Genomic DNA, 23,759 nt, shown 5'->3' on the forward strand with positions numbered 1-23,759 from the left:
TGACCTCGAAGATAGCCCCCCAAGTGATGGGCCTAATTAAAAGAAAGCATTCAAATTTTATAATGTTCATGTTTACCTGCAGCAAGACTCTTATTATCATGAAATCCCTGCTCAATTTACAGTGCTTCTCTCAGCCTCTACACTTCCTTAAAGGAACTCTTTTAATGCTCAGAATCACACTTAGAGAGCAGGATTAATCTGCATATAGCTCTGATACTCTAAGGAAGACAAAATGGGTCTTCTGATTAATGTTTTGTTTGGGTGCATATCACTTACCCGAAGCAGAAAGGCTTGTTGCAGAATTGAAACATCTTTGATGTAGGCTGTTTACTGTCATGTTCACACATTCCCAAGAGACTCCAAAGTGGGTCTGCTGCTGATGGTTGCTTTGTTCACTAAGAAGAGACCTGTTAATCAAGCATCAGGATCAGCTGTATTGCTAACTTTCTGTTGGACCAGAGGTTGGTAGGACCCTTGGCACTGACATGAATTAGCATCAATCTCTTGCCTGCCACCCAAAACTAAGTACCTTTATTTTGTTAAGATAAAAAAAAAAAGTGGAAATTTTAAAGACAAGGAGTACCAGGAAGCAAAGAACAGAAGCTCTCAAAATTAAATTTAAGAGAGAAGTTATTGCTGAAGGAGCTAGAGATCAATTGAAATGATACAGGGAAACTAGCTGACAGAGAAGATGAATGTTTCCTGAGCATCCCTAGCATTCAATGGAAATGTTCCATAATCAGCAAAAAATTGAAAAACACACTAGCTCATGTAGCTCTGCTTCAATGGGATGGAATATGAGAAAGTTTGCAGCAAGAACTCTGAATGCCAATATTACTTTTATTCAGAGACTCAATCTGAATGAAATATTGTGTATGTTCTTATTTATTTCAAAAAACATTTCAAAAGACTCAGGTTTTTAAAAAAGAGTTATGAGTTTGGTGGATGTGTTTCTGAATTAGACTGCTTCAGCTGTATATGGGATGAGATGCACTCCTGCTTAAAATACTTAATGGCATTTGGGTTTAATTTTAGTTGGGTTCAAAGAATCTTTCAGGTTGATCTGATTTGGAGTTCAAGGTTTTTCCAGTTAAAGTCTCGCTCCTGTATAAGCTGGAGAGAGTATGAGACTAACATATTCTGAATGTGAAGAATCAAATCTTTTAGGTATATTCTATTAGATTAAGTACACAAAGTTTGATTCACGATGATTTCATACCAAAGTCAGCTAGAGTAATATTAAAATTGAAACGAGAATGCTGTGTTCGAAGATAAGTCATACCCATTATGGTAGCTACTATAAAAAAAAAAAGGCAGAAAATAACAAGTGTTGGTGAGGATGTGAAGAAACTGGAATCCCAATCCTGGTGTATTCTGGATTGGAATATTGAATGTTGCAGCAACTTTGGAAAATAGTATGCTGGTTCCTCAACAAATTAAAAATAGAATTACCATATGAACTGGCAATTTCACTTGGGAGTACATACTCCAAAGAATTGAAAGCAGAGACTCAAAGAGATATTTGTACATCTACATTCACAGCAGCATTATTCACAATAGCCAAAAGGTGAAAGCAGCCCAAGTGTCCCTCAACAGATGAATGGATAGATAAAATGTGGTATAGACATACAGTGCAATATTATTCAACCTTAAAAGAGAAGGAAATTCTGACTTGTGCTACAACATAGACAAAGCTTGAGGACATTATGCCAAGTTAAATAAGCTGGACACAAAAAAACAAATATGGTATCATCCCATGAAGCTCCTTGTGTAATCAAATTCATAGAGATAGAAAGTACAGTGGTGGTCATTGTGGCTGGAAGCAGGAATAAAGAGCGTTTTTCTAAAAAGTTCTATTTATTTATTTGAGAGACAGAGAGAGAGAGACAGAGAGAGATATTGAGCAGGGGAGACAGGCAGAAGAAGAGGGAGAGAGAATCCCCAGCAGACTGCACAGAGCCCAGAGCCCATCTTGGGGCTCTATCTCATGACTCTGAGATCATGACCTGAGCTGAAACCAAGTCGGATGCTCAACTGACTGTGCCACCTGGGTGCCTCGGGAATGGAGAGCTTTATAAAAAGACACAGAATTTTAGTTTTGCAAGATGAAAGAGTTCTATGGATGGATGATGACAATGGCCCTGGAATAGGGTGAATGTACCTGATGGCACTGAACTATAAATGTAAAAAAAAGGTTAATATGGCAAATCTTATGTTGTTTGTATTTTGCCACAATTAAAATTGAAAAGAAATTGCTATTCTGGTGAAATAATGGAAAGAATGTTAGTTCTATATTTTATTTGGATTTATTATTACCTTAAAATACTTCTAAGATAATGTGAACAATTTTCTGAGAAAATATCAAAGCTTTGTGTATTAGACTCAGTCAACTCAAGTCACTTTATTTTAAAAATAGTAAAAAAAGTAATTCTCTTTTTTTTTAAAGTAGGCTCCATACCCAACATGGGGCTTGAACACACAACCCTGAGATTAAGAGTCGCATGCTCTAAGGACTGAGCCAGCCAGGTACCCCAAAAAGGTAATTTACTTTTAAGAGCATAGATGGTGATATCATGAAGAATATATATCTGATTAATTGGCTTTCACCAGAGATTTTTAATATTCAATCAACTATTTATTTGTCTCTATATAGGAAGTATTGTATCTTTTTATTGTTGTAGGTTTACAACTCTCATTATAGAGAAAAGAGTAAGAAAATAAATTTCTAACAGGGCACCACAAAGCTGAACCTACTTAGACACCACACCTCTGGATGAATTAAAGTTGTATTTAAAATACTTTGAATGTGAATATTGAAGTGTTGCCCTACTTTGAAAATGTATTTGATTTTTAAAAACAGATTTATTGGGCTATAATTTGCAAACCATAAATGTGCAAGATTTGTAAGTGTATAATTGAATGATTTGAATAAATGTAACCAGTTGTGCAACCATTATCACAAATCAGTTTTAGAACATTTTCATCAAACCATAGTTTTCCTTTGAGCCTGTTTGCAGTTAATCTCTGCCATTGCCCTCAAGCCCCAGAAACTACTGTTCTCTTTCTACAGTTTTGCCTTTTCTGGGAATTTCATGTAAAACAGAATGATACAAAATGTTGTCTTTTGTCTAGCTTACTGCACTCAGCATACTGGTTTGAGGTTCATTCATATTGTAGCATGTATCAGTAAATCATTCCTTTTTATTGCTGCATAGTATTTCATTGTGTGAACATACCATAATATATTTATGAATTTACCACTTGATGGACATTTTAAGTGTTTCTAGTTTCTGGCTACTATAAAGAATGCAGTTATAAATATTCACATGTAAGTCTTCAGGTGGACAACAGTTTTCACTTTAGGCAGATACTAGAATCTAGAAAAATGAAATTTATGGGTTATATGATAAGTTTGTATTTAGGTTAAGAAACTGCTAAACTGTATTCAAAAATGTCTAGAACCATTTTACATTCCAATTGCAATGCATGGAAAAATCCTAGAAGAGAGGACAAGAAGTTTCTCTGACATTGGCCATAGCAACACCTTTTTCGATATGTCTCCTGAGGCAAGGGAAACAAAAGCAAAAATAAACTTTAGGGACTACATCAAAATAAGAAGCTTACGCACAACAAAAGAAACAACGAATACAACTAAAAGAAAACCTATGAGATGGAAGGGGATATTTGTAAATGACACATTTAACAAAGGGCTAGTATCCAAAATATATAAAAAACTTATAAAACTCAACACTCTAAAAATGAATAATCCAGTTAAAAAATGGACAGAAGACATGCATAGATGTTTTTCCAAAGAAGACATACAGATGACCAACAGATACATGAAAAGGTGCTCAACATCACTTATCCTCAGGGAAATGCAAATCAAAACCACAAAGAGATATTCCCTCACACCTCTTCAAATGGCTAAAATCAAAAGCACAAGAAACAAGTGTTGGTGAGGATGTAGGAAAAAAGGGATCCCTGTGCACTGCTGGTGGGAATGCAAACTGATGCAACCACTCTGGAAACAGCATGAGGATTCCTCAAAAATTAAAAATAGAACTACTCTGGAGTACTTGAGTGGCTCCGTCATTTAAGCCTCTGACTTGATTTCTACACAGGTCATGATCTCAGGGTGATGAGATTGAGCCCAGGATTCTTTCTCCCCACTCATTTCCCCTCTATTCCTCCTTTACTCACTCTATCTCATAAATAAGAAATAAATAAATAAATAAATAAATAAATAAATAAATAAATAAAATCTTTAAAAAAATGGAATTACCATATGATGTAGGAATCACATTACTGGGTATTCACTCAGACTATGAAGACACTAATTCAGAGGAATACATCCACGCTTATGTTTATTGTAGCATTGTTTACAATAGTCAAACTATGGAAGCAGCCCAGGTGTCCATTAATTGACAAATGGTTAAAGAAGAGTTTGCAAACATCTATAGTGGAATATTATTCAGCCGTAAACAAGAACAAAATCTTGCCATTTCCAACAACACAGATGGATCTAGAGGGCATAATGCTAAGCAAAATAAGCCATTCAGAGAAATACAAATATATGGTTTCACTCATACGTGAAATTAAAAAAAAAAAAAAAACAAACAGCAAGCAAAGGGAAGAGAGAGAGAGAGAGAGAGACAAACCAAGAAACAAGTGGTTACCAGAGGGGAGGTGAGTGAGAGGATGGGTGAAATAAGTCAAGGAGATTAAGAGTACATTTATCTTGATGAACACTGATTAGTATATGGAACTACTGAATCACTATATTGTAAAAAAAAATAAAGAATAAAAGGTCCACAATATTTCACATTCCCATTACAATGTGTAGAATTCATTTCTCCACATCCTTGCCGATACTTGTCAGTCTTCTTGATTATAGCCGTTCTGATGGCTATGTAGCAGTAGCTCTTCAAAATTTTAATTTGTATTTCCCTAATGACTAATGATGTTGAGCACATTTTTGTTATAATTATTAGCCTTTGCATATCTTTAGTGAAATAGTTTTCCACTTTTTAAATTGAATTGTTTATATTATTATTAATGACTTGTGTTTATATATTTCAGATTAAGTCCTTTATCATGTACATTATTTGCAAATATTTTCTCCCAGTCTATGGCTTGTCATCTTATTTTTAATAATGTCTTTCAAAGAACAAAAGTTTTCCATTTTTATGAAGTCCAATTTATCAAATTTTTCTTTTATAGAATGTTCTTGTCATATCCAAGAAATCTTTGCCTAAAGCCAGACCATAAAGATTTTTCTTGTTTTCCTCTGAAAGTTTTATAATTTTAGCTCTTACTTTTAGGTCTGTAATCCACTTTTTTTGGTGATTTGTTCATATGATAAGTGGTAAGGGTCTAAGCTCTTTTTTTTTTTTTTTTTGCATATGAATATTCAATTGTCCTAGTACCATTTGTTGAAAATTCACCAATGAATTATTGCCTTAGCACCCTGTTGAAAATCAATTGACCGTAATTTAAGGATTTATTTATGGGGACCCCTGGGTGGCTCAGTGGTTGAGCAACTGCCTTTGCCCAGGGCATGATCCTGGAGTCCCGGGATCGAGTCCCAAGATCGAGTCCCACATTAGGCTCCCTGCCAGGGAGCCTACTTCTCCCTCTGCCTGTATCTCTGCCTCTCTCACTCCCTCTCTCTCTTTGTCTCTCATGAATAGATAAATAAAATCATAAAAAAGATTTATTTCTAGACTTTCTATTCTGTTCCATTGATCTATTTGTCTATCCTTATGCCAACCCCACAGTTTTGATGCTGAATATTTACACTAAGTTTTGAAATTGGATGGTATAAGTTCTCCTGTGTTGTTCTCCTTTTAAAAATTTATTCTAATGATTCTAAGTCTTTTGTGTTGAATTCGCTGAGAAATTTGGAGAGAATTGCTCTCTTAAGAATATCAAGTCTTCCAATCTATGAATCTGGAAAATCTCTCTGTGGATCTTTAATTTCTCTTAGTAATATTTTGTAGTTCACAGGGCACAGATCTTACATTTCTTTTGTTAAATTGATTTTTAAGTATTTTATTTGTTTTTATATTATTATGAATAAAAATTATTTCCTTGATATGATGATATTCAGATTGTCCATTGCTAATATACAGAAATAGAATTTATTTTTTATATTGATCTTATAGCTTGTAACTTTTAAAAACTCATTTTATTGGTTCAAGGGTTTGGGTTTTTAAGTACTTTTTAAAAGGAGTTTCTATTTATCAGATTATGTTGGTCTTTGAAAAAACACTGTTTACTATTTCTTTTGAATTTGCATCCTTCACATGCTTACCCTTAACTCCTTCAATTTGCCTTCCATTCTGACCACTCAATAGCAAATGTCATAGGTATCTGTTCTTTGCCTGTGGCTTTCAATACTTCTAACCCTGGCCGTAATGAAGTTAGAGAAAGCAAACTTGTCAAATTTGCAGAGAACCCAAAATTTGAAGTGAAAACAAATGAGATAACAGATGAAAATCAGGAATTAGAAGTTCAAGAACTGATTGAAAAACAAGGGATGACAAACACAAAGACAAGTAATTAGGTTTTGCACAAGTAGTGTGGTTTGAAGCCTCCACAATTGTTTCTCTCCCCTTCTTGTCTTCCCAAACACCCCACCAGAGGGATTCATTTAATGCCTAGATGCAGGTTTACATCATCTTTCTTGTTATGATGTTTAAGCTCTTCTACCAGATAATATTCATGAGTGTTTGTACCCTGCTGCATGTCAGAGATTAGGTATTCAATAAATAGAAGCTTTTTCATTTCAAACCAAGTATTCTCAGATTCCTCTTTCTTCCTCGAGCTTTCTTTCTAAAAAATTCTTAGCATTTGTTTATGGAATCACAATTTTTCTTTGTTCTGTCATAAAAAAAGGGAGAGAAATGTTGGTTCTTTGTATCCTTTATCCTCTGTATCCAGTCATTTAGTGACTTCATTTTATTAGCCAGTTCAGGCTGATAATAAATTACATTGACTGGGCGACTTAGACAACAAACATTTATTTCTCACAGTTCTGGAGCACAGGAAGTCCAAGATCAAGGTGCCAGCACATTGGTTGTCTAATGAGGGCTTTTTTTTCTGAAGATGACCACTTTCTTGTTATATTACATGACAGAAAGAGAGAGTATGCTCTGGTCTCTTTTCTTATAAGGACACTCCTCTCCTCATGGTGGTGGTGGTGGTGGTAGGGGGTAGGTAGACCTCATCTAAACCTAGTTACCAACCAAAGCCCCACATCCTATAATATTATCCCACTGAGGGTTAGAATTTCAATATGCAAGTTTTAGGGAAATATTCAGTCCAAAATAGTTATGCTAATTACTTTAAAACTTTATCTTTTTAATTTCTGCTTCCACTGCCCTGGCCATGTTCATTTTCTCTTATGCCTGTACTATCACAGTAGCCTTTAATGTTCCCTTGAAATTGGCTAGAACACAGGGTTTTAGATTCAAAGATAAGCAAAAATGAGCAAAAATGAGCAGTTTAATTGATTTTGATTTACTCTTGAAAAAGCTATAAACAAGGGAAAGTGTATTTAAAAAGATGATGCAAATATGTGATTGCAGTTACCAGCTTTCTTTTCTGTCTTTGGGAGGCATGCTCAAATGCAGTTACAGTAAGCCTTTTAAAATCTAAAATAATATCATATATTACTCTGTTCCAAACCCTTTCCAAGACCTGCATTTCATATAAAGTGCAAGTCAAAGTTCTTACAGTTTTTCTACAGGGCCCTACACATCCAGCCCCTTTAACTCTGCGATCTCATCTCCTACTAACGTTCCCTGGCTCATTCCATCCCAGAGTCACTGGCTTTCTTCCTGGTCTACAAGCTAATGCACTTCTCTTCTAGGGCCATTATGCTGATTGTTCTGCTTGGAACACTCATCCCCCAGATATTTGCAAATCTTTGCTCACATGTCATTCTATTAACAAGGCCGATCCTGCTTAACTTTTTGAGACTTACAACTCATTTTTCCCCTCTGTTATCCTCAACCTCCTTATTGAGCTGTAATAAACTATACTACTAAACTACTGTGTTAGCTATTTATGTACTTAAATATTATATTTATTGACCGTGATTCTGTTTCTTTTCGTTGGGAAATAAGTTCCAGGAGGTCAGAGATCTTTGTCTAGTACTGTACCTGCTGATACACAGTATGTGTAGGGTAAGTAATTTTTGAATGGATGAATATCTCAGCCCTGGGGCAAACTTCTTTTTATACTTGCTTTTGCTTCAGGGTCCAGAAGTTTTCCTTTTAGGTCCCCAGGGGTCTTTCACCCTTCCTAGACACTTTTTCATCTAAACTTACCAGAACCCAATTCATCTTTCACCTTATTTTTCCTCCCCGTGTTCAGGAGGCTTAACACTTTTTGGATAATACTTCAGTCCCCATGAAAACCCTGGCCAAGTGAAAATCTTTCCCATTTCTACCTAATTACATCCTAACGCCACATGAAATAACCATATTATACTGTTGTTATTTATGCTATGTATCTCTATAGATTGTCTTTCCAACAAGTTTAAAGCTTTGGGTGAGAATCATACCATGCTATTTTTTTCATGATCTCCAAAGGTCATCATACACAGAATGTCCAAAATATGTTGTTAATGTAAAGCTAATTTGATTAACTCAAATTTGATTGGAAATTTCTTTCCTTGGCAATGATTAGCAAATCATTGATTCATTTAGCCATACTCAAAATATTTTCTGCAAGTATAAGATCAAATTTTGCTAAATGTACCTAACCTATTAATATGAAACCCATAATATGCTTTTCTAAGAAACCATCTGATATTTTCTAGTAAAATCAGCCAGAGATTTTTTGAGGTTTGTACGGATTGTATACATTTCATTCAAATTCTGAAGGGTAAAGCCCTCCAAAAATATGCTGTGTGCATATGCTTGGTGCCAAAAACATAATGGTAAACTACAAAAAGATGCAGAATAATATCTAATAATTATTGTTTTGAATAAATTACATGCTTCCAAAATGATTTCACATTATGTGTCTTGGGAAATGGGTCACTTTTCAAATTTGTGTTTATTACCTAAAAGTGTTAATGTATTAATTCCACATGGGATTTAGGAGCTCTGAGATTTCGTTGTTACACCTAGTTTGCTTTAGCAAATAATGTATCTTTCTATGATAATAAAATATCAATTAATTATATATATATGAGTCTGATAGGACATGGCGAGAGTCATTCAAATAAGTTAACTTCAAGTTATTGCATATTGCCCAAGAAACTAAATTCTTCACAAGCTTTGTTTCTAAAGCAGAAAAAAAGCATTGGAAGAGATAGAGGGAGAGAATTATATTGGGTAGTATTGACTGGTACTTAGAGTATGTGTCTCTTTTCTGTAATTAGATTTCTTTATTTCTCTCAATTAATAGTTTGTCCATCATTTGGTCACCCTATAATTGGTCACTTAGTTTTATTAATTTCCTTCATTTCTCACTTTAATGCTTAAGAACATTAGAGAGCCTTAATTTCTCATTTAAAAAATATGTGAAATGTATTAATTTTTAATATTTTAATATTCACTCTGTCTGATAATCAAAGATTTCATATCTGTGTTGTTTTGAAAATAATTATTATTTTAAAATAGGTTATTAATATTCACATGATTTTCTTTACACTTCTTCCTCTGGGTAAAATGCTCAGAATGATTTTCTTATGGCAGTGGTAAGCACCCAGTGTCATACTATAGAAAGCTCCTCCCTGGTCTCCTTGCACTCACCATTTCTTTCCCTGCCTTCCAAGCCCAGCCCCACCACCTCCCACGCAATCTCTACTCTTCTCTCTGCCTCTCTTCCAGACCCTCTGTACTTCTCTTTCCAGACTTCCTTGGGGTTCACATAAAAGAGGCACTCAGCTGAAGGAAGAACATATAACTGAAGTCCTCTCACATAAGATGAGGTAGAAATGCCAAAGGTGTCTCTCTTGAGTTTAATCAGCAGCATAGCACAGACTCCAAAGCTTGGGCTCGTATACTAGATTTACTTCTCACTAGTGTGTGATCTTGTTTCTTAATTTCTAAAATACTCAGATTTCTTAATTTTTTTAAAGATTCATTTATTGACAGAGAGAGAGAGAGAGAGAGATAGGGAGGATGGATAAGAGAATCCTCCAGCAGACTCCTGGCTGAGCATGGAGCCCAAAGCAGGGCTGGATCCCAGGACTCTGAGATCATGAACCAAGCTGAAATCAAGAGTCAATCACTTAACCAACTGAGCCACCCAGGCACCCTTCAGTTTTCTTAATTGTAAAATGAAGATAATAAAAGTCTATACTTCATAAGGCTGTATAAGGATGAAATGTGCTAAAACTTAATATATATAGAATCTTAGTTGTAACATATAATGTATAAAGTATTCAGAATAATCTGTGGCACATAAAGAATGTTAGTTATGCTATTACTATGAAATGATTAGCATGCTATTATACTATCGCTATAGCTAAGTAATAGGTATACATTTTAACCAATACTATTATTAAACTTGTTCACAAATAATGAAGAGAAGGGGCTTTCGTGGCAAATCATGACAGAATGTGTTGTTCTCTGTTACAGAAAGATAAAAAACCTTATAAACAATGTCTCCTTGATCTTTAAGTACATATATAAATTCTACTAAGACAAAACAAACTGTAATTTAACTAGTAATTATAATCATTCACTGCAAACTCTTGATCAGCTTTTGTACTCTTTGCTTAAATTCACAAAATTTGTTTTTTCTTTAAGAAACGTACCAAACTGTCCAAATCTGTAATTTCAGTGTAGTCTACAGTTATAACTATGCAAACGCCACAGCCAAAAAAAAAACCTGCTGGAGTTTTTACTTTTCCTTACATTTTGCTTCAGACATACTAGAAACCAATGTCTTTCTTTCCCATCATATTATCACTAGGTCCTTTTCACTACTTCATACTATTTTGAGAGTCTTGGTTGCAAAATTAGGAATTCTTTGTTCTCAATAAAAATTAAAGAAATAAAAACAGAGGCATATAGAAATTGCATACTTAAGATCGGCATTTATAGATTGAGATACCAATAGCAATATTAAAGACACAAGGATGGATAATCGTGATAATTTTTTCATGTAAGAATCAACTCACATTTACTGTGTGCTGATGAAGGGTTCTGGGCTAGTCAACCCTGCAGTAGATTAAAAAAAATGTATCACTCATTTTATCATGATCTTAGGCATACTACTACATGCTGGTGAGACAACAATGAATAAGACACAGTCTAGGTCCTCACAGTCACATGAGAAGCAAAGCTACAACTGTCAAGGATCTTTAACTTAATTTTCAAAAAAATCCATGGTGTACAGAATCTCACAAGTTGAGTGAAAGAAATCAGGCTCCAACTTTGTGTTTGCATTTGAATAAGATTCAGAAAGAGGCAATAGAAAACTATGGTATTAAAATTTAGGAAAGTGACTACCCTAGGGGTGGATAATTGGAAGCAAGCACAAAGTAGGCTTCTTCATATAGGTCTTTATTATATGGGGTTGTTCATTTTGTGAAAATACATCTATATCTATGATTTGTATGCTTTTTGGTATGAGTGGTACTCCTCATTTATAAAAAAAAAAAAAAATCCTGTGATTTATTAGAATTCCAAAAGCACTGCCTTCACATTTTTCCAAATTTCTAGGAAGAGGTGTGAAAACATTTTCTTAATTTTCTCTTTCTCCAGGCCTCCTGCCTTTCGTGAGTGCTGCCTTCATGCTTTCTCTGGGCAAACTTAAATGTGATATAATAAGTACCCACTTCCTTGGGTTCTGCCAAATATCGATTAACATGCAGATTTCACTGGCTTCACAGAGTTTATTAGAGATTTGGGAAGTACATACAAGAGTGGTTCATGACCATGTCCACCCACCAATATAGAGTTCTAATGCACATAGTTCTAGATTCATCCCATATGTCTCATTTTATCTTTTCTCCTGCATATTCTTCCCACACCCTCTGTATCAGCTGTCCCCTGTGTACCACTTCCATCTTCTTCGATTTACCTGATTCCAGCTGAGCAGAGAAATTCTATGAGTGCTTTGACTCATTCTATTCTGGCAGCATCTCCTCTCAATCATGCACCAAGTGTTGAATGAGGTTCTTCCAATGCTGTGGCATGGGGTGCAGGGAAAGCGCGTGTGCGTACAAACCCTGAAAGTACAGGAAAGTTAACACCTTTTTCCATAATCCTCAATCACTAGGAGGTAAATGCTACCCACGGGCACTTCTTAAGTGGACAGTTCTGGGAGGTGGTCTATATGCTTTTCAGAGAAGTTTCTGGAATGCTGTTGCTATGGCGGTGCCTAATTTAATAATGTACACCTTTTTCTCCTTACTCGTTTTACTCCTGTTGATTGGTAACTCCTGCCCATTGTGATTACCTTCCAAATAAACTAGCTGTGCAGAAATCTTTGAAGCTTTGCTTTCGGGGGGGGGGGGGTGATGGCTAAAGCAATTGGTACCTAGCAAGCAGATATACAGGATAGGACTCTAGAACTAAACCATTTACCAGTCAGATGGAAACATGAAACCCACTGTAGTGGACAGTGTGGGGATGGTGAAGTCTGATACTATTACAGTAACTGAGTCTCTCACCTGCAGTGGAATAGGCTGAGTGGAAGGCTGGTGGAAGGCCAAGTGTAGCTCTAACACATCAGTGGTATGGGGGCAATGGTCATTTCAAGGATTATGAAGTGCACTGGCTGCTGTTCATGCTTTGGAAGAGTCAAGCAATGAAAATGACAAAGTTAGATCAGATAACTATCAAGTCAGGGCATGCTATAAAAGAAGGTCTTTGAGGGCAGCATCTAGAAAAAGCCTTATTTCCTGCAGCTACAGAGCAGATTTTACTCAAAACCAGATCCAGGAATTTCAAAAGAAAGTCAGTGTCCAGGCTTCAAAGTTTTACTATGCTTTGCTTGTGAATCCACAGCCTTTCTCACTATCACTGCAGTGCTTACATGGGCCATGAAAGGAAAGGCCAGTGTGGAGGAGTAGAAACTATGTGTGCGTCCAGAAACATGAACTCTTGCACAAGGCAGACCTAGCTACTGTACTTCTGAATATCTGCCCTGTCAACATCAGAAATTGATGATGATTCCTCTATATGATATCACTATCTACTCCAGATTTGATTTTATCTTCACTGACAGAAGTTCCTCTACCCCCATCACCATATAAGAGCTTGTAGAATACCTTATTTATTTATTGGCATGAATTCTTCTACAATATTGTCTCCAAATAAGGTACCCATTTTGTAGCAATGGATGTGTGACCATTGAAAGGACTAGTCCTAGCACACATATATTTTTGTGAAATCTATATATTTTACAGAAGAAGTCAATCTAATAGAATGAAGATAACCTATTCAAATATCACCTGGGTGCTTGCCAAGAACCAAACTCTGCAGTGTTGGAATGCTGAATCAAAAGCCAATATATGGTGCTGTATCAAAAATCTAGAATACCCACATAGAAAAAAAAAACATTGGATATAGGGTTGGCCCCTCTCACCACCATTTTCAGTGTCCCATTTGCAGAATTTGGTTTTCAACCTTAATATATGTAGATATACAGGTCCTCATTCTGAGAGAAGATGCTTTCCATCAGGGACCACAGCACTAACAAGGAGGAACATTTATCCGTCAGTTTCCTATTGACCAAGGATTGCCCAAAGAAGTGTTAGCTTTCCTGCACAATACAGGCTTTGCATATGCACAGGCCTAGTAGGCTTCCCCTGGAATCTCATGCTACAGGTTAATTTTTCCACTGGGTTCAAGGTTTTCTCCTGACCTTGAGGCTATGACTATTTTTAGGTCACTCTAAGATCTTCATGCCAGTGGACCAGCAGACAAAGAGAGGAGTTCCTGACTGCCAGTAGGAGCTAGGAATACTGCTACATATGGGGACAAGAAGGAATTAACTATAATATTTCCTGGTGTCTCTCTACCTAATAATAATGATGAATGGGCAGTTGCAGTAATTACTATTCAGTAATGGCAGGGTTATTGAGGGCTCGGACCCCTCAGGGGTCAAAGTCTGTGTCCCTCCAGAGGCAAGTAGCCAGAGTAGCTGAAGTTATAGTTTAGCAGAAGAAAGTCAGAATGGGTGATGAAGAAAGAAGATGATGACTATCAGTTGAGGTCTTAGGACCAATATAGCAGGAAAGGGGGACAGTCATCTCTCATTTCACAAACCCTTCCCTTACTAAGTCTTTTAAAGGCCAAACCCATTTATGGATTGAACTTCATGAAATACAGGAATCCTGCAATGGGTCAATGTGTCAGATAACTCTTGTTCACTAGCTCATCTTTCCTTGGCTTCATCTCTGATTCCAGGCATGGCTATAGCAAATTAATTCAGCTTCAATAGGCTTCAATTTACCTGGAACTGACAGCATCATGTCTCAAGCATTCACCAAAAATCTTCCATGTCTTCTTCGACATTGTACTATCAGATGCTGGACAGAGCCTAGTCAGGGGAAATGCGAGCTCAGCCTGAAATGTGAGGGAGTCCAGTTCATACCCACCAGAGCAACCCAGCACCAATGGGGAATGGAAGGTGATCAAGAAAAGCTTTTATTCCCCCTTTCAGTCCTCAGGTAGAAATTTATTTAAGACATTGCAATGTATTGTTTCATTTCTCCTTCCCAGTTTTAATTTCTGGAGTCGCTTAAACCTTACTCCCTGGGACTACCTCTCAAAAAACAACTTGTACTCAAGTCTTTGATGCAGATTCTGCATTCATTATTCAAAGCATACTTTCTTCCCCTTGTTTCATTAAAAAAAAGCTTCCTCCCTCTTCTGATGTCTTGACACCAGCTAAGATTACAGTCCAGAATATCTCATCAGTCCCTAGTCGGTTTTTGAAAACATATTCTCCAAATGCAGACATTCCCTTCCCTGAGCAGAATTCAGATACCTCCTTTTCTTTCTTCACTAGCTGATTCTCTTTAGCCTATAAATGGGCCCGATGTATTCCTGTTTAAAACATCCACAGACATACCTATTCACCTAAATTCTGAGACAAAACAGTCACCAAGGACACAAACACTATATGCCTGATTTTATATCTTTCTTCTCCTCAAAATAACAGCTGACATTTATCAAGTGCTTACCATATGCCAGGTGCCATTCAAGCAAATTACTTACAATATCTCATTTTATTCTCACAAAACTCTGGGTGGTGCTATTATTGTCCCTAAATGTGCAGAATAAAGAGCTGAAGTTCTTTGATGTTAACGGCTTGCTCAAGGCCATATCTTCCATGACTAAGCAGGGATTAAAGCCCATGCTTCTGCCTCTGGAGTATGCACAGCAGAGTTGCTTTAAGAACTACTGGTTCCTGTTTTCAACTCCTCACTTTTCAGTCTTCTCAATTCATTACTATGACTTCCCATGGAAACAGCACTTGTTAGGGTACCAATGTTTCCTCATATGCTAAATCCAACAGATTCTATTCATCCTTATCTCATTGAGAAGTCTGCAGGACTTGGTAAAGTTGATTAGGCCTCCATCTCCTTCTGAATGTCTCCTGACTGGTGACTCTCACTGTTTGTTTGCGGGCTTTCTCAGAAGTTTTTATTTTTTCCAAAACTGAAATACTGTGATTACAAGTTTTAGTCTCAACTTTCTTTTCACTTTATAATATCTCTGAGTAGCTGCAACTACTACTCTTAAACAACAGAATTCAACCAAGTAGTGAAGATCTAATTGGCTCTCTTAAACAATTCATGAACCAGGCAGCATGCCATCTAGCAAACGGAAAGGAGCTTTGTCGAGCTGAGCTGCAGAAATGGAAAGGTTTTGAAAGGTAGAGAGGGAATGGGGGGAAAAAAAGACATTATTAGCAAAGAACCTGATGTTTCAGGCAAGGCGGTCCTTCCCAAGGGGAACGGAAAGGGCCTATTGGTAGCTTTCCTAGTGATGACTAGGCCAGTCCAAGTTGACTGATGCAAGGTTACATTCCTGGGGCAGGGGCTGAGATTGCAGTTAGGTTAGGTATTAAGTCTTGGTGTGCTGATGTGGGGCTCTTAACATAAGTGGCTAACTTCATTTCTGGCCTGTGACTGTCTTTCTAGCACTGTCTTTCATTGACCTCTTGACCAGCACTTACAAGAACCAAAATTTCTCTGAATTTCCAACAATTTGTATTTAAATTTTAATTCATGTCTCTTGAAGTTATGATGATGATGATGATGATGATGATGATGATGAATTTTTTAACTGAGTCATCTACCTACCCACAGTAGACACTGAAGTGGGTAGAGAAGTTCATTTCAGACTGTCCATGCTTTTAATGTATGATCATCGCTGGGGATCAGGTACAGCTTCCTCAGAGAAACCTCAGCTCAATCAGGGTCTTCCTTGCAAGGGCTAGAATGTTAAATAAATATTTTATGCTCAGTGAGAAATTCCTATTTCTCTATCACTTCAATGAAGTGATGTTTTAGACTTATTTTGCAGGTGATTCTGAAAACAGTTATTCTAGAGATTAAGGAAAAATCCATTCAGAGGGAAGGGGCTTTCTACCAGATAGTTTTGATTGCTTGCTGCTATTACCATTCTTACTAAAGAGTGGTGTTGCTTATTAAAATGTTTTCTCATGATCTATTTCCACCTAAAAGCTTTGAACTGTAGGTATTTATGAAAAATCTGTTCTGACTTGCCTCAGCCCTGGGACCAGCCTTAATAGAATATGCAGCACTGTTTATTTGCAAGCTGATTATGAAACTTGTTTTCATTTTAACTCTTCTTGATTTATTAACCTCATTTAGAATTTTAGTTTTAGATCCTTCACAACTGATTAAAACAAAATGCTGTTGTCCTTCCAAGAATAGAAACTGTTCCTGCCTTCTGTTCCATGTGGAAGTCAGTTTTTTAAGACCAGATTTGTTGTTTGTTTTTTACACATGTATCTTGTGAACGGTGATGCTTTGCCAACTGCTAAAGTAATCAATGGAAATAAAGACAATGGGGAAAGTCACAAGAGCTTTTGGGAATAACAAAATGCATGTCTCTTTCTGTACTATCTTCGTCAACCATGTCTACTACTAATGGCACAGTTTTCAAAAAATCATCCTACTTAAGGAGAAAAAATGTACCTCTGGGCTCTTAAGAGAATCAGATGAAGCCAGTTATTTAGATGGAAGAACTGCTTTCCATATGGGGCGGTTCAGACCGTGGGGAGACATATGAACCCTGTAATTGGGTCCTCTTTGGGCCCGTGTATTTGGATCTCAGTATGGACTTTGTGTTAATCTACATGTTACTCATTTTATATCTGCTGTAAAAGGAATTACACTCACTTGATTATTGGTATCATTAGTATTCTTTTTCAAAGAAAACTGGGAACTCATTGACTTACTGATATGCTAGCACTTATTTATTTCACTGTTGTTTCTTTAAAAAAAAATCAGTGCTTGCCTTTGATTAAGGCTAAGGATATCACAATGAGGTGATCTGAAATTATTTTCAAATGTATAGGCTTACTGAACCAGTACTAAGAATTTTGGTTCCTGCTTTACTTTCTATACTTATTCCATATCACATTGCTGTTTCAAACGTCATTCTCATAGATCAGTTGTTGGCTTTTAAATCTTTTTTTCTACTCAGAAAAGTAAAAAAACACATAGCTTAGATGGCCAATATATATTTTTTCTTAAAATGCAGACCAGAAATATCTTTACTTAAAGCAAAGATTATTTAATCTGACTGAATTTTTTTAGAAAGGATTTTAATTATAAAACTTTCCTCTTGACTACCTAATCAACATTTTGTGCTGTAGTTATGGAAGAAAAAAAAAACCCCTCACTTTATCTGTTTGGTAAATATTTTAAAATGCAATGCCCATACACACAGTTTGGTACTTCAATTACTTTTCCTCCACACTGACAAACCATCTAACGCTATTTAATGGCCTCTCCTAGAGCGCTTCATGATTCAGAGTCTTCCAGCTGTGACAAATCAAAAGGCACCTATGTATTCTTTGGGGTTTTTATTTTCAAAAATGTCAAAAATTCAATTTAGTTTTGATTTTGATGTACATTAATCTTCACAACCTTTTATGCATCAATTAACGGGTAAAAGTTATGAGGGTATCTCTTCACTGAATGTGTCATAAAGGCCTTTTAGTCTTTTTTTAGTACACATTCTTTGCTGCTTTCACAGTGAGCTACACTTTTTAAAGGGCCCTTTCTTGGGCTTTTCTTTTTGGAGGCCTGCTTTATAAAACAGAAGTTTCATTGGAGTTCCCTAAAAGTGCACGTTCTTGATCTAGAATGGTTCTAATGAGGCAAAGTTGGAGCAGGGTCCCTAACATCTGAAATTAAAGGTCTATACTTAAATTTTACTATTTCTAATTTTAAAGTATTTATCATTCATATATTATAGAACTAGAACAATTCTAGCAAGAATATAGCCCTATTCTTTTATTTTATAGATGAGAAAGAAGCAGCACGTTAAGTTGGCTAGCTTGTCCAAAACCAGCTAGTTAATAGCATATTCAAGACAGAAACTCAGATTCTTTTAGCTTCTTTAACATACCACATTACTCTTGTCACTTTGAAATAGATTTGTGGTTGGAGGTTATAATTATTTCTTGCCCACCTTCATAAAGTAGTTAACTGAGCTTCCATGTTGACTTCCATAAAGAGTTGTGCATTCCTTAGAAATGAAGGTCATTCATGTTTCCTAGACCATCTCCAGAACATTCAATAAGATTTTTTACCTTTAGCCTAACTAGCAAGAATGAGATAATTCCAAATTATGAGCAAAATGTAGAGCTTCTCCTGGAATGAACACCCTTTTAATTTTCTACCACTCCCTTGGCCTAAAACCTTTAACACAGAAGCATGGTATGGTTACTTGGCTCTCCTCCCTCAAATTCATCAGGAAGACATAAATCACTTCTGAATACTTCTTATTTCTTTCCATTCTTTAACTTTGAAGCCAACTTTCCACTTAATCTATTATTCCTGGACCCAAGACATGGTAATTAACCTCAGAGATGGAGTTTAGTCAAAAATGCACTCTGCAAACAGTGTTACATTGAAAAATTTTAATTGTGTTCAGCAACATTTCTTAATTTAATCTGAAAGGTTATGGTATCTTCCATATCAATCAATAACCATTTAATTTCTGGATGAAGGTTGAAATTATTTTCTCTGGCTTACTAGCTTGGCATAAGTCTATGCTCAGAGCCATTCATTCAACTTGCAAAGACTTCTGAGCTTGAATTCCTCTGAGCTCTGAGATATTGGGCATCTTATAAGAAATGGGTCATTTTATTATGAAAAGTCTTAAGATAAACTCAACAACAGTTTCTCTCTTTGAGGAGCATTAAGTCTAAGTTTAGGGGGGCTTCTCTATTATGTACAATAATTGGAGTGAGAGGGGCAAGGCTATGGGATTAATCATCTCTCTCCCTCATTACACAGTCAATATGCTGAGTGATATTATATACATAGTGATATTTATATATAATATATAACAATACATTACCTTGTTGTAAAGTTTATGGTTGTTGTAAGAATTCAGTATTTAAATGTTATTTCTTGATTGGAACATAAGCTTTTCAAAAAAAGAAGACATTTTTACATGATATAGCATTTCTGTTCACAAACACTATTAATGATGACCATTATGTTAATAAATTGCAGTGATGATTTGGGAAAATTTCCACTTAGTCCAGATAATTTTTCCCATATCCCAAAGTATTGCATCATCTTTCTAGTCTATAGAATTTGTTCTCGGTAGAAGCAGAAAAATAGCCTATGATATGCTTCAATTTTAAATCCTCTAGTTCAAAGAAACTAGTAGGAGTCATTGCATTTGAAAGCAAGAAGGAGGGGCCTTGGAGATCTAGTTTTACAGATGAGGATGACAAGTCTGAGTTAGATTAAATGACATGCCAAAGGCCACATAATTAATTAGTAGCAAATTTGGCACTAGAACCTTACTACGTCAGAAGTCTTTCCACTAAAACCTTACATTTCTTGAATATTTAGAGCATTTATTTTAAGAAAAAAAAATGGCTTAAAGTCTGAGCAAAGACATGCCAAGAGTTCCATTATACTTAAGCTTTTAAATGTTGCTCTTCTGGCCACAGCTTCTTGGCTAGCTTTCATCTCCCTGTATACAACTCCCTCTGTAAGAGCTCATACAAATACTAATGACTGCATGGAGGCTTTGCCGGATTTCCCATCATGTTTGCAATCATTCTAGTCCACCTGCCACACAAAATAAGGACCTAGTATTTTAAACTATGCATTCGTTTGCTCTCCAAACATACCATTACCCGCCAGCTTCTGCTGATCCCACTTCAAGAAGCACTCCAGAATCTGTGTCTTGCCCTCTGTGGCCTTATCATCCTTCTCCTGGATCACTGCAAAGGGACTCTTCTTCTTGGGTCTTCCTGTCATATGCTTGCCTCTCCAGGTCTGCTTTCCATACCCCTCTTAGGTAGTTTTTTTCTGAAAATAAATCTGATCATGAGCATTTCTGTACTTATAAAACTGCATGGCTGCAGTGCCTTCACATTCTGGCTCAAGCCACTTTCCCAGGGTAGACCTGGCCCCTGGCAGACCTGTGCTGTGGTTGGGTGGCCCCGCTATTCAAACTTCTCTGCACAATCCATAACCTTTTATAACCCCAGGCTTGGCGTAGGATTTCCTTCTTCCAGAACACCTTCCTGTCCATTCGATGCTTACAAAACTCTTATCCTAGTTCAAATCACAGCTACAAAAATCACTTCTCCTAATAGCATTTCCTGAGACCTTTGGCAGCAGTGATTCTCCGTTCTTTGCCCCCATCTCACTCTATTCATGGATTTCTTATGACACTTATGGAATTCTTTATTACAGTTCAATACCTACCTTATTATTCTATTCAAAACTTCTTAAGGCCTAGTGAATAAAAGGCAGGCAACAAAGGGAAACGTACATGGGATTGATCCCTACTCACAAGTTGCAGATGATGTGACCTTGACACAATCTTGATGATTCTGTTTGTTGGTTTGTGTCAGTCGATAAACGGAGATATTCATTCCTGTATTTTCAACCTTTACTTAGGTGCCAAGCATATTTGCTAAAATGAAAATAGTATATGTATTTACACCTTTACAAACTTAGCTATATAAAAAAATACATCAATACATCTTGCGCTGTTTCTCTATACCTGGCTAAGCTCTTAAATTCTGCTTTGCTAATGGTGACTGCCAATCTGAGATAACTCAGGCATTCTCCTGGTGAGGAGCAGTATTTTGGAAGTGACTCCTTCAGTGCAGGATTCCTTCCCTGCTCCATTCCACCTCCTCCCACCAAGGGCAGAGCAGAAGGATTTAGGCACTCCTGAAGCACCTGAGAGATACTGGATTTGTATGCCAGTTTTGCTCCTGTCTGCCTTTAGCTAAGGTGTACGCTTCCCAGCTGGTCTTGGGCTTCAGTCTCTGACCCTATACTGTTCATCACCCATGTCCTTAGATGATAGAAGGATCAGTGGAAACCCTGAGTAAATTCGAGGGGATGTCAGAACAGAAAGAATCTTGGTGTGACTCCAGGTTGTTTCTCCTCTGGAAAACTGCAAATTGTCTGAGTCCCATTTCTATTTCCACACGCTGCTTGAAGCTAGAAGTCTGAAATCAACATGTCAGCAGCCTTGGTTCTTCCTGTTCCAGGCGCCCAGCCTTGGCTTGTGGTTGGCCATCTCCTCTCTGTGTCTGCTCACTTTGTTTTCCCTCTATGCAAGTCTGTCTGCATGTCCAGATTTTCTCCCTTGTATAAGGAAAATCATCATATCGGATTAGTGCCCACCCTAGTGATCTCATTTTAACTCCATTACTTTTGCAATGATACTATCTACAAGTGAGGTCCATCTACAAGTCTTAATTAGGTTGACTCCAACGGATCTTTTTTGGGAGAGAGGACACATTTCAACCAATAACACTCGGTTACTCCAGCTGCAGGTCACTGACTGTTCACCCTCTGGGGCATGACTGCACCCTCTGGAGATAGCCCCTGGGATACACAGGATTTGCAAGGTTTCACTAAGGAGCATCGCTAGGTGCCTTTCTTCGCTGGCACCCTTCAATTATTCTGGAGTGAGGGTGAAACTTGGTAAGAGATATGCAGTCTCCTGGAGGTGAGACAATCTGGAAGTTAGACCATGGTCTGATGCTGTCTGCCGTGCAGCTTTTTGGAAGACTCTGAGGTTTCCAGTGGTGTTTCTATGATCCCACCACCTCCCCTGGGTTGGTATAGATGGAGTTCTGTGCCCTTCTCAGGGACCCTCAATCATCTACACCAGTCATATCCTTCCATGTCTCTCTTTTCTGCTGGCCAAACATATATCTCCATTTGAGCAGAAAAAAACCAATAACTATTTCATTGTATCTTCTCTGTAACATAGCTTAAGCAGAGCTACTCAAAATTTATTATGGACAAGGAAAATTAGGCTGCTCATTAAAATTCATGTTCTTGTCCTTGTCCTTGAAGGCTCAAGATAGGGCTTCACAACCTGAAATTTTATGACATACCCTAGATGCTTCTGAAACACATGGGCTGCAGACCATGCTTTGAGGACCATTGGTTTTACTTATAAACTCATGGTCTGAATTTTCAGTTGTTTCTTATTATATAAGACTATTTGAAAGAAAGAAATAAACAGAGAAACTTTGTTTTTTCTCAAATGCTTGGCTCTTGAAAATAAAAGCCATGACATTCAAGACCATTACCTCTGCTAGAGGTTTTCAAACTCTATCTAAAATTTAAAAATCCAATAAATTGATTCTTTGTGGGTTTTTTAAATTTTTGTTTTGTTTTGCATTATCTTTTCTCTCAGTTCACTGTATATGATAAGCTCTTCCTTCTTGAGTGGTGAGGAAAAAAGTAGGGGAATGACTTTTTAAAAAACACAGTTTATTATTAAGTATTGTCATGCTACATTCATGTTCATGGGTACATGTGTGTGTGTGTGTGTGTGTGTGTGTGTGTGTGTGTGAAGGAGGAACAAGTGGAATTTGGGAATGAATGTGAGGTGCAGGGTTGAAAGAAAATATTATGTAGAACCAGTTCCAACTTATTTGGAATCTTAGCTATGCTATTTCTCATTTGGGTCAAGTGAGAAAATCATTTGATTTATCTTAGTTTCAGTTTTCTTCCACTTATACACAGATTCCTTCAAAATATAACTACATTTTGTTTTAACTTATATTCCTTTAATCTGACACTTTGTAGAGAAATGGTCATTATTTGTTGAATGAATAAATGAGTAATGTCTTTTCTTTCAGTGAAAGGCAACATAAGTTTCATTTTATTCCCAATTAAGTTCTGTTTAGTCCAAAATACTGTGTTTAAGGAATGAACTTCATTTTGGCCTTATATTCAGAAGGCTCACGTGCCAGTCTTTTTTAATATGTTGACTTCCTGGCTACTCCAACAAACATTAAATTTTCCTCCTCTGAATTTCAGTAGAACTTACTTACTCCTTGCACTCATGATTTAACATGCAACATATGTTATCTGGGTGATCCAGGTGACACTTTCTGGATATTTTTTCTCTCTACTAAGCTTTCAGCTCCTTCCTGGCAGAGACCAAAGTATATTCCTATTTTACACATTACCTAGAAAAATACCCTTTACTTAGTAGGTGTTGAATTTTTTATTGTACTACGGTGACAATAGTGAGGACAGTAAATTTAAAATAGTGTGCACGATTATT

At 36.7% G+C, this 23,759-nt stretch overlaps 1 long non-coding RNA gene across 3 annotated transcripts; it reads right to left on the reverse strand.

The window, feature by feature from the left end:
* Nucleotides 1-276: 276 nt before the first annotated feature.
* LOC140639347 (uncharacterized) lies at nt 277-21,795 on the reverse strand. 3 transcript variants are annotated; one of them, XR_012036084.1, is made up of 7 exons: nt 21,006-21,795; nt 20,335-20,515; nt 16,286-16,418; nt 12,641-12,759; nt 12,049-12,196; nt 11,144-11,183; nt 277-407 (listed from the first exon to the last, which is right to left on the reverse strand). It is a non-coding gene; the product is annotated as an uncharacterized lncRNA (long non-coding RNA). The 3 variants fall into 3 exon arrangements; XR_012036086.1 differs by lacking the exon at nt 12,641-12,759; XR_012036085.1 differs by lacking the exon at nt 11,144-11,183.
* Nucleotides 21,796-23,759: the final 1,964 nt, after the last annotated feature.

This window comes from Canis lupus, chromosome 9, assembly GCF_048164855.1.
Source record: "Canis lupus baileyi chromosome 9, mCanLup2.hap1, whole genome shotgun sequence".
Taxonomy (NCBI): domain Eukaryota; kingdom Metazoa; phylum Chordata; class Mammalia; order Carnivora; family Canidae; genus Canis; species Canis lupus.